The sequence below is a fragment of the Hyla sarda genome, chromosome 6 (assembly GCF_029499605.1).
Source record: "Hyla sarda isolate aHylSar1 chromosome 6, aHylSar1.hap1, whole genome shotgun sequence".
NCBI lineage: Eukaryota > Metazoa > Chordata > Amphibia > Anura > Hylidae > Hyla > Hyla sarda.
Window position 1 is genome coordinate 184407187 of NC_079194.1, and position 17154 is coordinate 184424340.

At 45.7% G+C, this 17154-nt stretch overlaps 1 protein-coding gene across 5 annotated transcripts in view; it reads right to left on the minus strand.

Moving 5' to 3' along the window:
• CDH15 (cadherin 15) overlaps positions 1-17154 on the minus strand; it is a 120117-nt gene that overhangs the window by 86857 nt on the left and 16106 nt on the right. Inside the window, exon 1 of one of the 5 annotated variants that reach the window (XM_056526027.1) lies at positions 8545-8669. The exons of the other annotated variants lie outside the window; for them this stretch is intronic. The gene's annotated coding sequence lies outside the window, so the exon portion shown is untranslated. Of the gene's footprint in view, positions 1-8544; positions 8670-17154 lie in introns of those variants that run through there. 5 annotated transcript variants of the gene reach the window in all.

Genomic DNA, 17154 nt, shown 5'->3' on the forward strand with positions numbered 1-17154 from the left:
GGCTAAAAATTTTAGCCTAAAAAGTGCGTGTTATACGCCGATAAATACGGTATTTGGTCAATAACAAAAGTTCATCTCAATACTTTGTTATATACCCTTTGTTGGCAATGACAGAGGTCAAACGTTTTCTGTAAGTCTTCACATGGTTTTCACACACTGTTGCTGGTATTTTGGGCCATTCCTTGATGCAGATCTCCTCTAGAGCAGTGATGTTTTGGGGCTGTCGCTGGGCAACACGGACTTCCAACTCCCTCCAAAGGTTTTCTATGGGGTTGAGATCTGGAGACTGGCTAGGCCACTCCTGGACCTTGAAATGCTTCTTACAAAGCCACTCCTTAATTGCCTGGGCGTTGTGTTTAGGATCATTGTCATGCTGAAAGACCCAGCCAAGTTTCACCTTCAATGCCCTTGCTTATGGAAGAAGGTTTTCACTCAAACTCTCATGATACATGGCCCCATTCATTCTTTCCTTTACACAGATCAGTTGTCCTGATCCCTTAGCAGAAAAACAGCCCCAAAGCATGATATTTCCACCCCCATGCTTCACATAAGGTATGGTGTTCTTTGGATGCAACTCTGCATTCTTTCTCCTCCAAACATAACGAGTTGAGTTTTTAACAAAAAGTTCTACTTTGGCTTCATCTGACCATATGACATTCTCCCAGTACTCATCTGGATCATCCAAATGCTCTCTAGCAAACTTCAGACGGGCCCAGACATGTACCGGCTTAAGCAGGGGGACACGTCTGGCACTGCATGATTTGAGTCCCTGGCGGCGTAGTGTTACTGATGGTAGCCTTTGTTACTTTGGTCCCAGCTCTCTGCAGGTCATTCACTAGGTCCCCCCGTTTGGTTCTGGGATTTTTGCTTACCATTCTTGGGATAATTTTAACACCACGAGGTGAGATCTTGCGTGGAGCCCCAGATCGAGGAAGATTATCAGTGGTCTTGTATGTCTTCCATTTTCTAATAATTGCTCCCACAGTTGATTTCTTCACACCAAGCTGCTTGCCTATTGCAGATTCAGTCTTCCAAGCCTGGTGCAGGTCTACAATTTTGTTTCTAGTGTCCTTCGACAGCTCTTTGGTCTTGGCCATAGTGGAGTATGGAGTGTGATATCCAGAAATCTTGCTTGTTTGTAGGTGGCCTAATACTTATTTTCCACCATAATTTGTAAATAAATTATTTAAAAAACTGAAATATAGGATAGTTAAACTTATCGTAACTCACTCCCATATGCAAGGGGAAGGGTTTTTGTCTATGGGGCTTCTTATACCCAACTCCACAAGCTCCACTCTGCATCTCCTGGTGAGCCTGCAAACCACGCCCCTCATGTAAGCCATGCCCACTTAGTTTTCAGGCTTTTTTTTTGTTTCAGCTCAAAGACGATACCCCCACTACGCAGGTCCTTCAACCACAAGCTCTTCATCACAGCTTAGCCCCACCTTACTCCACAAATTCCGCATCTCCGGGTAAATGTGTCGGTACGGATTGCAAGCCAGACCTCTCCCACAAAGCCACATCCACTTCTATTTTCTGTCTACAATTTCTACATCAAAGCTCAGGTTCATCTGAGGACAGGATACAAGGACATGAGGTTGGGATATGAGGACGGGATACAAGGACAGGGTATGAGGTTTATATAGGAATACTGGGCAAACCTGAGTACTCTGATAGTAACTATATAAATAGTGATGGAGACAAAAAATTTCATACACATTTGATCATCCCCTATTATGTTTAATGTGGCTTAGTAAAAATGGCAAGTCAAATCAAATCATTAAAGGACAAGTATCATGAACAAAAACATATCCCTTATCCGAAGGATAGGGGATAAGTTTTAGATGGGGGGGGTGGGTCCGAGCGCTGGGGCCCCCCTCGATCTCTTGTTTGGAGTCCCGCTTCTCTAGCACAGGAGTGCGTCATGCCCCCTGCTCGAAGCGGGAGCCACCAGGCTTCCTCCATAAAGCTCTATGGGAGAGCCAAGATTGCCAAACGGCTCACCCATAGAGCTATATGAAGGGGGCGTGACGGCTCCGGCTTCGGGCGGGGGCTGTGATGCGCTAATGTGCTAGAGAACCGAGGCTCCAAACAGGAGATTGCTGTGGGCCCCGGGGCTCGGACCCCTGCAATCTAAAACTTATCACCTATCCTTCGGATAGGAGATACCTTTTTGTTCATGAAACTTGTCCTTTAAGTACATATAACAATGATCAATACGTGTAAGGTCTGCCAGTAAAGAAGCTGTGTTTTTAAAACCACAGCAAGGTGATTTCCAATAGAGGTTAATGTGAAGTTCAATGAATGTACTTCATGAAAATGGTATTCTTCAGATTTTGCTTTAGTGGCTGGCTGCATGTAATTTGTGCAGAGTGTGTACAGTCTTTTTGTTTTTGTTCATATAAAGACAATCTTATATTGCAAGTTTAGTACAATTTGAATAAATGCAATAAGAATTGCACATTTTTCAAACATAAAGTCAAAATTGTAACTGTATGAAGATGGTTAACCAAATGTGATTTTTGACGACATAAACCAACAAAGGTTGCACTGTTTGACCATAACCTAGCTATTTTAAAAGGTATCTAATATACACTGATTAGCCCTAAAATTAAAATGGGTAAAGCAACTAGCATTTACTATTATGTGATAACAGTGCCTGTCAAGGAATGTGGCATAATTTGGTCCTAACATCAGTTTTAACTGTTCACTTGCTGTCTAATACGATGCGTAGCAGGGGCATCGCCGGGGGGCTAATGGGGCTATAGCCCCAGGTGCAACCCCAATAGCCCCAGGTCTCGGTCCCGCCGCTGCTCATTGTTTTAAAGCGGCCGTGGCGCAATAGCCACTTTAAGACAGTTAGCCTGCAGGCCGGCCTGGGCCTGTCGGGGGACGTCGTGCAAGTGACTTTCCTCCGCCGACCCGCGCAGTAGGACATCAGTGACGTCACTAGTAAGGTCGCCGCTGGAGGAAAGAAGCGCTGCCAGGTAAGTGTGTCTGTGTGTCTGTCTGTGTTTGTGTGTGTCTGTCTGTGTTTGTGTCTGTCTGTCTGTGTTGGGGGGGGGGGCTATGCTACCTAATGTGGGGAAACTATGCTACCTAATGTGGGGGATCTATGCTACCTAATGTGGGGAAACTGCTACCTAATATGGGGAATCTATGCTACCTAATGTGGGGAAACTAAGTCTCCTACTGTGGGGAAACTGCTTCCTAATGTGGGGAAACTAGGCTACCTAATGTGGGGAAACTATGCTGCCTACCTAATGTGGGGGAACTATGCTGCCTACATTGACCCACATGGTGAAGAGGTGGGGTAGAGGTGTCGGCAACACCACGACCCCACCGCCATCTCATGTCCCTCTGTAGATGTAGGAAAACTACAACTCTCAGCATGCCCAGACTGGGCTTGCTGGGAGTTGTAGTTTTGCAAAATCTAGAGGCACTATGGTTGTAAAAAAAAAACACTGCATTGTAATGCTTCCAAGACAGTGTTCCACAACCAGGGTGCCTCCAGGTGTTGCAAAACTACAACTCCTAGCATGCCCAGACAGCCAAAGGCTGTTTGAGCAAACTGTGAGTTGCAGTTTTGAAACAGCTTGAGGTACATTAGTTGGGGAACGCTGCCTTAGAAGCCTTCCTAGACAGTGTATCCCAACCAGGGTGCCTCCAGGTGTTGCCAAACTACAACTGCCAACATGCCTAGACAGCAAAAGGCTGTTTGAGCATGCTGAGAGTTATAGTTTTTCAACAGCTGGAGGCACCCTGGTTGGGAAACACTCACCTACTGGGCTACCTAACTTATTTACATACATGCCTACCTAACTGCCTAGCTACATACCTGACTACCTGGCTAGTTACCTACCTACATACTTGGCTACTTATATGCCCATAGTTACTGAGCAGGACACCAAGGAGGCATTTTTTTTCATAGTGATAACAATTACCAGATCATTCATTTCTCCTTTAGAGTCTCCAAGCTCTATGCTGAAGTTCCCTCTCACTGGTTCCTTCCCCCATCCATCTGATCATCTGCCCAGTGTTTCAGAGCATTCTTGCTTTTTTCTGGCACCTCCATCTAGCACCTGCATCTTCTGTGAGGTTGCATGAGTGATATAGTGCTCCAGGGACTTGCACAGATATTTGAGGGTGGCAGGGGCTGAAGTGAAAAAAGATCAACAACAGCAAGAAATTGCCCCAAGAGAAGGGGAGGGTAACTAGACTACTAAAGAACAATTGTGCCCATAAGGCACCAATTCCCCCTTTTTCCTTACTCCTATAAAACTTAACTTTTAATCAGTTTCTTAGAATTAATTAACCGAGGGAATAACATTAAAACCACAACTAGTTCCACCACTTAATCCACTATCCATCCCTTATATTGTATTGCTATTCTGGATCAGAATTAGCTTAGGGAGGGATATTCAGCGCTATCCAGTGCTGACTAATAGTGCATTTACTTTCTTCACTCTGAGGCAATTGCACCTGCAGTGTGCAATACCTCTTCTTCCTTATTTTTATGGTGGATACTAGTGCAATTAAAATCTGTACACTGCTACCATCCTACATGTTTCGCCACCATATGTGGCTTTATCAAGGATGGCAGGTAGCACTCTGCTGTGTAGAGCTGGGATTATGTCCCTGCACTCTCGCTGTAACCCTCTCCCCCTCCTGAGCTGTGTTATCACATACAGAAGCAGAAACTACAAGGGGAGTTAAAAGCAGCTAACTCATAACTGTTTGCAGACCTATATGGTGTCAGACAGGATAGTTGAGGAGAGGAGCCAGGAGCTACAGGATTCCCCCATCCAGCCAGGCTGTCATAGCTCCCAGGCCTCCTGCATCAGTAAGTGCTTCCTACTCACTCAGTGTGATGAGCACTTCCACCAGTCTGAAGAGGGGGGGCTCTCTCCGCAGCCGCAGCGTAACTCGGCGGGGAGATACGTACAGTGCTTTCTCCTGCTCCCTGCTGACATTGTATCCCAAGCACAGACCCTTTATTAGAACATCTTTTAAAAGCATGGCTGTACAAACATCTCAGCAGGACAGGTAGCTTGACGTGTTTTGGGGGTTTACCACTTAATCATAATTTTACATGGGTCTACAGCAGGGGTCCTCAAACTTTTTAAACGGGGGGCCAGTTCACGCTCACTCAGACCGTTGGAGGGCCGAACTATAGATAACAAAACATGAATAAATTTCTATGCACACTTATATATCTTATTAGTGGACTACACAGCACAGTTCCCCCCACATTAGGTTGGCAGTATAGATCCCCCCACATTCGGTTGTAGTTCCCCCACATTAGGGTTGGCAGTATAATTCCCCCAAATTAGGGTTGGCAGTACAGTTCCCCCACATTAGGTGCAGTACAATTCCCCCACATTAGGTGCAGTACAATTCCCCCACATTAGGTGCAGTACAATTCCCCCACATTAGGTAGTAGTTCCCCTACATTAGGTTGTAGTTCCCCCCCCCCCACATTAGGTGCAGTATAGTTCACCCACATTAGGTTGTAGTTCCCCCCCCACATTAGGTGCAATATAGTTCACCCACATTAGGTTGTAGTTCCCCCACATTAGGTGCAATATAGTTCCCCCACATTAGGTGCAGTATAGTTCCCCATGTTAGGTGCAGTATAGTTCCCCCACATTAGGTGCAGTATAGCTCCCCCGCATTAGGTGCAGTATAGTTCCCCACATTAGGTGCAATATAGTCCCCCACATTAGGCTTGCAGTATGTTCACCCACATTAGGTTGTAGTCCCCCCCCCCCACATTAGGTGCAGTATAGTTCACCCACATTAGGTGCAGTATAGTTCCCCCACATTAGGTTGTAGTTCCCCCACATTAGGTGCAATATAGTTCCCCCACATTAGGTGCAATATAGTCCCCCACATTAGGTGCAGTATAGTTCCCCCACATTAGGTGCAATATAGTCCCCCACATTAGGCTTGCAGTATGTTCCCCCACATTAGGTGTAATATAGTCCCCCACATTAGGTGCAGTATAGTCCCCCACATTAGGCTGGCAGTATGTTCCCCCACATTAGGTGCAGTATGTTCCCCCACATTAGGTGCAGTATGTTCCCCCACATTAGGCTGGCAGTATGTTCCCCCACATTAGGTGCAGTATGTTCCCCCACATTAGGTGCAGTATGTTCCCCCGAATTAGGCTGGCAGTATGTTCCCCCACATTAGGTGCAGTATGTTCCCCCACATTAGGTGCAGTATAGTCCCCCACATTAGGCTGGCAGTATAGTTCCCCACATTAGGTGCAGTATGTTCCCCCACATTAGGTGCAGTATGTTCCCTAACATTAGGCTGGCAGTATAGTCCCCCAAATTACGTTGGCAGTATGTTCCCCCACAGGCATACAGCCTCCAGCCGCTGGTAAACACTTACCTACTGCCAGCGCGCGCGTCCTTGCTTCTTCTCTTCCGCTCCGCGCTCGGTTGCCATGGGCGCACACATGGGACGTCAGTGACTTCGCTGCCTGCGCCTGCTCCCGGCGGTCCCCGCGTTTTTAAAGTAAACGCGGGCCGCAGGGACTTCAGAGGCATCCTTGTGTTCCGAAAGCATCTTTCGGAACACAGGGATGTCCTAAGGCAAAAACACTCGGCGGGCGGGGTAAATGCGCTCCGCGGGCCGCATGTGGCCCGCGGGCCGTAGTTTGAGGACCCCTGGTCTACAGGTTAGAGGGAGCCAACTCTTGACAACCTACACTAAATAGTTGTACTGTACCTTAGAGCATATTAGAATTGGTCCCTGGGCAGTCAAGTCTGGGACTCGTGCACTATTCCTTTCTAACACAAAATATTGCCAGGTACATACAATCCTAATGGATACATACTTTTTACCAGAGGAGCTTCACACATTGGCCCACATTTATCATTGTCTTTAGACTGTTTTTTGTGTCTAAAAAGGGGCAAAAAAGGCACAAGCAGGGTTTTTTGCGCCTTTTTTTGCCCCTTTTTGTTTACACATTTCTGGTGATTTTGAGTTGCAATCCACTGATTTTGAGTTGCAATCCACTGATTTGGGAAATAGACATGATATGGAAGGGATTTATCATTGCACCTTTTTGTAAAAAGGAGCAAAAAAAGGTGCAAAGCCACTGAAAAGTCTCTAAAACTACACCAGCCCAGACATAGTGTAGCTTTTTGGTGTATGTGTAGACAGAAATTTCAGAAAATGTGACCTGGACAAAATTTATCAAAGCTCTTTTACCTTTTAATAAATTTGGTGCTCCTACACATTATCAGCACACAAAAAAAGGAGTAAAAAAATGCTTCACTTGCACTGCAATGATAAATGTGGGCCATTGACTTTAAGGATTTCTTGTTAGTGACCAATGTGTAACTCACAGACAGTAGAAAAAGGTAAAATGACTGCAGGATGGGACTATGTACAGAACCTGTTTGTAGTCTGTAACCATGGACACACAAAGATCTTTACAACCCAAAATGTTAGGAGATTCTGAGGTCAATGTTATAACAATTTCAGATCAGACCATTATTGTACAATTCTATACTCACTACACAATTACAAACATTGCGAAGAACATTTAAATTGACTGGAACATGAATTATACAAGTTTTATACGAAGGTCTAAATGATGACTCGCTTGTGACTCTTCTTGTTAGAGACCATTTGATCTTTTTATATATGCTTACTAACCAGCAAGCATGCTGTAAATTCAAAATACAGAGCACAGCACCATCTATAGGCTGTTCAAACTATTGTAGCAAACCAGAAATGCAGATGAGTTCATGAACAAAATAAAAAAAAAGAAGAAAAGCTTGTTACACATGTATAAACTAAATACCACTGAAATACTAATATATCAATAAAGATAACAGAGAAGAAGCTTGGCTACAATAGTAGTACCAAACAAAACCAGAAGGTGGAGACAAAGTACACCATTTGCTGAATCTTTGTATCATAAAGTTTTATATTTTAACGTCAGACGGAAACGTCACTTCAGGCACTATGTGTTATGCGTAAGGGAATTAAGTATAGGACAATATACATTTTCAAAGGAAGAAGTCTGGATTATCGTTTATGGGCTCGTACATAGAATTATGATATCCTGGATGGGTGAAAGGGAACTAGTAACAAGACAAGGAACATAAAGGGAGAACCCAGTCAAGGAGCATTCTAGAAAGTTGCAGCCAATGTGATTAAGTTTACTGTGGGACACGACTTACACATGCGCATTGGAGTCGGTCATTGCTTTCTGCAGGATTCTATGCCGTTTCAGGCTATAGCCCATAACTTTCTGACATTGTATTATTGTATAATAAAAACGTAAATTCACGCTCCTAAAAGTCTTGTACATTGCAGAATGTATTTCAGAAATGGCAAATAGCACACTCTATCCTGAGTTCCCTGGTTCATGAATAGAACACTACAACTACATAATAAGTGACAGAGGGAGAAAGTAGGAGAGAAAATGCATTAAAGCGCAATTGTCATGAACTTGGGGCTATATAACGTACACACAGCCTTTGTACTGTGAGCAGATTGTGTCTACTATAGTGTTATTACCTTAGTTCTCTCTGCTTTTATCACCCCCCAAAAAGTTTTTGATAGCAGCTGCACACAGTTGGATAGGCGTGGTGCAAGGTTCGCTGTGCCCTGCCGCCGACACACCTATCCCCTGTACGTCACCGCTGGAACCGCTATGTGATTGACACACAGGACACAGCGCATGAGCATCTTAGCTTATCCCCCGTGCACATCACAGCGTGTTATCCTGGCAAGCGCTCGCTCCCGCTGCCTGCCTCCTCAGTGCGCCTGCGCAGTGCTAGAGGCAGAGAATGCTCTGCTATCAAAAACGTTTTTGGGGTGATAAAAGCAGAGAAAACTAAGGTAAAAACCCTACTGTAGACACAATCTGCACACAGTATAAAGGCTGTGTGTAGGTTACATATAAGTTCATGACAGTTGCGCTTTAAGCAATGTGGCTCAATACAGCAATGCTGAAGTCACCATACAAGCAGAGCCCCAACCTCTACCAGTATAGCAATGGGTGTCAAAAGTGCGTTTCTACCACTGAATAAGAGAGCAAGAAAATACATCAGATAATAGGACATAGATAACTGCCATTTTAGTAGATATTTTCTTGGAATTCTAAATTGTGAATTTCATGACACATAAAGAACAAAGACTTTCTCTAGACCTCAATATGCACTTTGCGGCCCCTGTAAAGCACCTTCAATACTTCTCCCTATGGCAGCCAGAGGGTTAATGAGATTATATTCATTTTTGCTTGTGTGAGGGTCTGTCAGTGGGACTTACTTCAAATAACTTATTTAATCAGTATGTATTGTGTGAATAAGCATACAGAGGTGGAGGAGTTGCTGCCGCAGGCTGTGGCGCAGTAGAGGTCCTCTTGGCTCCTGCTGTCACAGCTCATATAGTCACAGAAGCTGTGCCACACAGGATACCTGCAGGCTGTGCCATCTTGTCAGACCACATATGCTCAGCTCATGTGACAGCAGCTGGAGGTAATAGGCGGTATCTACACACCAAACACACACATAGGGGGACATTTATCATTAGGTGTCTATTGTAGACACAGATCTACCCCTTTACACTGCTTGTTTAATTTACACTCTTGCTCATTTATAAATTTTGCGCAAATATAGAAACGACCCCGCTCACTCTACCGTGCACTCCTTCTCTACCTCATACTTCACAGAGCTGTGGCATTTTCCCGCTGTACACTGCTCACATAGCTAGAAGTACTGGAGAAGCAGTGTACACCGAACAAAACTCTGCACAATAGTAAAATCATAAATCAGTACACAGAATGTCTGGGTTTAAAAAATATGTAATTTTGCTAAACAATCTGTCCCCTTACCTCTATATCAGTGTTTACCAACGTGAATGCCTCCAAGTATTGCAAAAGTTGGCATGCTAGAAGTTACAATTTTGCAAAAGCTGGAGGCACCCTGGTTGGTAAACACTGTGTACATGTACAAGAGCTGAGTGTGTGATCATGTACATGTAGCAGAAATGAGTGTGCGGGAGAGATCGACCGATATAGTTTTTTTAGGGCCGATACTGATAATCGGTGCAGGTTAGGGCCGAGAGCCGATAACTTATACCGATATTTCGGTATAAGTTATCGGCTATTTAACCCCCTGCGACACCGCTGCAGATCATTGATTTAAATCGGGCGCTTTAAATCAATGATCTGCAGTGGCTTTTGCGGGGCCATAGGCCGCCGCCGCCACCACCCGCTTCTCTCCCCTACCTGCCAGGGTGCTCCGGGCCATCCATCGTTCCTGTAGTGTCTGGGGGCGTTCCGGGTGGAGGGTGGTCCGGTCCGGTCCGGGCTGTCCTTCTTCTCCGGCGGGCCTCTTCTCCACTCGGGGCAGGCTCCGGCCTAGTACGCAACATAGACGTCGCTGCGCAGTGACGCCCGTGCGCAGCGACGCACCTGACGTCACGGCGTAGCGGCGTCTATGCAGCATACTAGGCCGGAGCCTGCCCGGAGTGGAGAAGAGGCCCGCCGGAGAAGAAGGACAGCCCGGACCGGACCACCCTCCACCCGGAACGCCCCCGGACACTACATGAAGGAAGGATGGCCTGGACCACCCCCATTACGGGTAAGTTTAATTTTTTTATTCACTCGGAGGGTGGGGGAGGGGCCCGACCTATAGCGGTATGGGAAAAAATCCATACCGGTATACCGCCTAGCATCACGGTGGGGGGTGCGACGCGGTGCGGTGGGTCGGAGGTGCGGTGCGGCGGGTCGAGGGGGTGGCGGTCGCGGTGCGGTGGGGGCGGTGCATTATCGGCAAGATAATTGCCGATACCGATAATGCCCAAAATCGTGATTATCGGCCGATAATATCGGCCATACCGATAATCGGTCGATCCCTAGTGTGCGGCATGTGTATGAAGCAGAGCTGAATGTATGATTATGTGTATGCATGACCAAGCACACACACAGCTCTGCTGCACAAACACAATCACACACTAAGCTCTACTGCATACACATGATCACTCACTCAGCTCTGCTGCATACACACAGTCACACACTCAGCTCTGCTGCATACACACAGTCACACACTCAGCTCTGCTGCATACACACAATCACACACTCAGCCCTGCTGCATATACACAATCACACTCTCAGCTCTGCTGCATTTACACAATCACACTTTCAGCTCTGCTGCATACACATGGTCACACATATATGTTGGGGGAAATTTATCAATATTGGTGTAGGTAGGAGTTTTTGGTAGATCGTTTTGGTTGGTCTAAATTTTTGTGTTTGCATACTTTGCATTTGCCACAGCAGCATGCACTCGTATATCATGTAGTTGTGCTGGCTATTTGTGTTTTTTGTTGTATGCTACTTTGAGGGAATGGCACCCTCTCCAGCCATGTACCCCTCCCCCTTTTCCCAGGAGGGAGTTTAACCCATACAGGACCTAGGGCGTATGGATACGCCTTCTGTACCTGGGTCTTAAGGACCCAGGGCGTACCTGTACACCCGTGGGAATTTCGGTCCCCGCCGCGCGCCGGGCAGGGACCGGGCCGGGGTGACTGCTGATATCGATCAGCAGGCACCCCGTGCAAATGCTCAGGGGGGTCATCAGACCCCCCCCCCCATGTCGGTGATCGGCGCAAATCGCAAGTGAATTCACACTTGCGATTTGCGCCGATTCCGGGTCATTCGGGTCTTTGGTGACCCGGAATAGAAGGGGGATCGCAGTTGTCTAAGACACCCACGATACCCCTGTAGCCATAGGAGTGAAGTGGCAGAGGTGCCACCCCTCCTATCTCTGCTATTGGTGGTCTAGACGCGACCACCAATAGCAGATTAGGGGCTGGGGGGGTTTACTTTCATTTTCCCCGTTCTGCCCACCCACAATAGGCGGGGCAGGACGGGGAAATGACGGGGACCGAACGCTGAAGATCCACTTACCCGTCGGTGGAAGCTGCGGGACCGGATCGGCGGCGGTGATCGGCGCGGGCGGCGATGTAGTGCAGCAGAAGAGGACGGCTCCCTGGATCCGACGGAAGCCAGTATGTTGCCTAGCAACATCTAGAGGGCTACAGTCTGAGACTGTAGCCCTCCAGATGTTGCAAAACTACAACTCCCAGCATGCCCAGACAGCTGCTGGGCATGGTGGGAGATGCAGTTTTGCAACAGCTGGAGGTCTACAGTTTAGAGACCACTGTACAGTGATCTCTATACTGTAGCACTCTAGATCTTGCAAAACTACAACTCCCAGCATGCCCACATAGCTGTTTGCTGTCTGTGCATGCTGGAATTTGTAGTTTTGCAACACAGTGCAGTGGTCTCTATCTGTAGCCCTCCAGATGTTGCAAAACTGAAAATCCCAGCATGCAGAAACAGCTGTCTCGGCATGCTGGGAGTTGTAGTTGCGATCCCTCCAGCTGTTGCATAACTAGATCTCCCAGCATGCCCTTCGGCGATCAGTACATGCTGGGAGTTGTAGTTTTGCAACAGCTATAGGCACACTGGTTGGAAAATACTGAGTTAGGTAACAGAACCAAACTGAAGGTTTTCCAACCAGTGTGCCTCCAGCTGTTGCAAAACTACAACTCCCAGCATGCACGGTCTGTCAGTACATGCTGGGAGTTGTAGTTTTGAAACAGCTGGAGGTTTGCCCCCCCATGTGAACGTACAGGGTACATTCACATGGGCAGGTTTACAGTAAGTTTCCTGCTTCAAGTATGAGCTGCGGCAAACTTTTCGCCGCAGCGCAAATTTCTAGCGGGAAGCTCACTGTAACCCGCCAGTGTGACTGTACCCTAAAAACAGTACACCACACTAACACATAATAAAGGGTAAAACACTACACATACACCCCCTTACAGTGTCCCCCCAATAAAAATGAAAAATGTATTGTACGGCAGTGTTTCCAAAACGGAGCCTCCAGCTGTTGCAAAACAACAACTCCCAGCATTTCCGGACAGCCACTGACTGTCCAGGCATGCTGGGAGTTTAGCAACAGCTGGAGACACCCTGTTTGTGAATCACTGGCGTAGAATACCCCTATGTCCACCCCTATGCAATCCCTAATTTAGTCCTCAAATGCGCATGGCGCTCTCTCACTTCAGAGCCCTGTCGTATTTCAAGGAAACAGTTTAGGGCCACATATGGGGTATCTCCGTAATCGGGAGAAATTGCGTTACAAATTTTGGGGGGCTTTTTCTCCTTTTACCCCTTATGAAAAGGAAAAGTTGGGGGCTACACCAGCCTGTCAGTGTAAAAAAAATTAAAATTTTACACTAACATGCTGTTGTTGTCCTTTACTTTTTATTTTCACAAGTGTTAAAAGGAAAAAAAAGCCCCCCAAAATTTGTAACGCAATTTCTCCTGAGTAAAGAAATACCCCATATGTGGGCGTAAAATGCTCTGCGGGCGCATAACAAGGCTCAAGAGTGAGAGCGCACTATGTACATTTGAGGCCTACATTGGTGATTTGCACAGGGGTGGCTGATTTTACAGCGGTTCTGACATAAACGCAAAAAAATAAATACCCACTTGTGATCCCATTTTGGAAACTACACCCCTCACGGAAAGTAACAAGGGGTATAGTGAGCCTTTACACCCCACAGGTGTTTGACGAATTTGGATGGAAAAATGAAAAAAAAAATTTTCACAAAAATGCTGGTGTTACCCAAAATTTTTCATTTTCACATGGAAACATAGGAAAAAAGCCCCCCAAAATTTGTAACCCCATTTTTTCTGAGTAAGAGCATACCCCATATGTGGATGTAAAGTGCTCGGCGGGCGAACAACAATGCTCAGAAGAGAAGGAGCACCATTGGGATTTTGAAGATAAAATTTGTCCGGAATTGAAGGCTACGTGTGTTTACAAAGCCCCCATAGAGCCAGAACAATGGAACCCCCCACATATGACCCAATTTTGGAAACTGCACCCCTCACGTAATGTAATAAGGGGTACAGTGAGCATTTACGCCCCACAGGTGTCTGACAGATTTTTGGAACAGTGGTCCGTGAAAATGAAAAATGTAATTTTTCATTTGCACAGCCCACTGTTCCAAAGATCTGTCAAACGCCAGTGGGGTGTAAATACTCACTGCACCCCTTATTCAATTCTGTGGGTGGTGTAGTTTCCAAAATGGGGTCACGTGGGGGGGGGGTCCACTGTTCTGGCACCACGGGGGGGCTTTGTAAACGCACATGGCCCCGACTTCTATTCCAACCAAATTCTGTCTTCAAAAGCTCAATGGCGCTCCTTCTCTTCTGAGCATTGTAGTGCGCCAGCAGATCACTTGATGTCCACACATTGGGTATTTCCATACTCAGAAGAAATGGGGTTACAAATTTTGGGGGTCATTTTCTCCTATTACCCCTTGTAAAAATATAAAATGTGGGGGAAAACCAGCAATTTAGTGAAAACATTTTTTTTTTTCATTTACACATCCGACTTTAGCAAAAAGTCGTCAAAACACCTGTGAGGTTTTAAGGCTCACTGTACCCCTTGATGTGTTCCTTGAGGGGTGTAGTTTCTAAAATAGTATGCCATGTGTTTTTGTTTTTTTTGCTGTTCTGGCACCATAGGTGCTTCCTAAATGTGACATGCCCCACAAAAACCATTTCAGAAAAACTCACTCTCCAAAATCCCATTGTCGCTCCTTCTCTTCTGAGCCCTCTACTGTGCCCACCGTACACTTGACATACACATATGAGGTATTTCCTTACTCGAGAGAAATTGGGCTACACATTTTAGGAAGATTTCTCTCATTTTACCCCTTGTAAAATTTCAAAAACTGGGTCTACAAAAACATGCCAGTGTAAAAATGAAGATTTTGAATTTTCTCCTTCAATTTGCTGCTATTCCTGTGAAACACCTAAAGGGTTAACAAACCTTTTAAATGTCATTTTGAATACTTTGGGGGGTGCAGTTTTTATAATGGGGTCATTTTTGGGGTATTTCTAATAAGAAGGCCCTTCAAATCCACTTCAAAACGAAACTGGTCCCTGAAAAATTTAGATTTTGAAAATTTTGTGAAAAATTTGAAAATTGCTGCTGAACTTTGAAAGTAAAAACATGTCAATGTTATGATGCAATCATAAAGCAGACATGTTGTATATGTGAATCACTATATAATTTATTTGGAATATTAATTTTCCTTATAAGCAGAGAGCTTCAAAGTAAAAAAAAATGCAAAATTTTCAATTTTTTCATCAAATTTTGGAATTTTTCACCAAGAAACGATGCAAGTATCGACAACATTTTACCACTAACGTAAAGTAGAATATGTCACGAAAAAACAATCTCGGAATCAGAATGAAAGGTAAAAGCATTCCAGAGTTATTAATGCTTAAAGTGACAGTGGTCAGATGTGCAAAAAATGGCCGGGTCCTACAGTGAAAATTGGCTGGGTCCTTAAAGGGTTAAAGGGAAAGTGTCACATATTTTTTTTATTATTTTATTGGAATTTAAATACCTAGTTAATGCTATATACATTTAAAAAAAAATTTTTTTTAATGAGGAGTGCAGGAGCAGGCAGTGAGGAGCGGGCAATGAGGAGCCGAGGAGCGGGCAGTGAGGAGCGCAGGAGCGGGCAGTGAGGAGCAGGCAGTGAGGAGCCAAGGAGCGGGCAGTGAGGAGCGCAGGAGTGGCCAGTGAGGAGCAGGCAGTGAGGAGCCGAGGAACGGGCAGTGAGGAGCTCAGGAGCGGGCAGTGAGGAGCGCAGGAGAAGGCAGTGAGGAGCGGAGGAGCAGGCAGTGAGGAGCACAGGAGCAGTGTGTCACCCATAACAGTGTGTCACCTAAAAATACCCCATAACAGTGTCACTTACAGATCCCCCCATAAGTGTGTCACCTACAGATCCCCCATAACAGTGTGCCATAACAGTATGGATATGGTGGCATTGTGTATGCACTATATGGTGGTATTGTGTATGCACTACATGGCGGCATTGTGTATGCACTATATGGAGGCATTGTGTATGCACTATATGGCGGCATTGTGTATGCACTATATGGAGATGGTGGCATTGTGTATGCACGATATGAATATGGCAGCATTGTGTATGCACGATATGGATATGGTGGCATTGTGTATGCACTATATGGTAAGTGAGCTATTACACCTTGTTCACACTGGTGTGGTGCTGTGCGGCGTCCGTTGCTGCCGTGGCACCGTGTCTGCGGGGGGTGCGGCCCATGGACTGGTTTGAGTGGCATTGGGGCCGCTCTGCCAGTGGGTCGTTCCCCCCTGTGGGCACTGGGGCCGCCCGGTGCTGCGCCATTTTATGCTAGGGACGTTAGGGACCCACTCTAAATAGGTGGCCTTGACGTGGCGTGTGGGCTTGTACTTTTTGATCAAAAATGTATACTAACAACCTGTTAGTTTTTTATATTATGCTGAGAAGCAATCAGATCATTATACAAGATTGTAGATGTGCACCATGTCTGTTTTTGTACCCAAATTCACACTATATGGATATGGCGGCATTGTGTATGCACTATATGGATATGGTGGCATTGTGGATGCACTATATGGCATTATTGTGTATGCACTATATGGCGGTATTGTGTATGCACTATATGAATATGGTGGCATTGTGTATGCACGATAAGGATATGGTGGCATTGTGTATGCACTATATGGATATGGCAGCATTGTGTATGCACTATATGGATATGGCAGCATTGTGTATGCACTATATGGCTATGGCGGCATTGTGTATGCACTATATGGATATGGTGGCATTGTGTATGCACTATATGGCAGTATTGTGTATGCACTATATGGCAGTATTGTGTATGCACTATATGAATATGGTGGCATTGTGTATGCACGATAAGGATATGGTGGCATTGTGTATGCACTATATGGATATGGCAGCATTGTGTATGCACTATATGGCTATGGCGGCATTGTGTATGCACTATATGGATATGGTGGCATTGTGTATGCACTATATGGCAGTATTGTGTATGCACTATATGGCAGTATTGTGTATGCACTATATGGCGGTATTGTGTATGCACTATATGAATATGGTGGCATTGTGTATGCACGATAAGGATATGGTGGCATTGTGTATGCACTATATGGATATGGCAGCATTGTGTATACACTGTATGGATATGGCAGTATTGTGTATGCACTATATGGCAGTATTGTG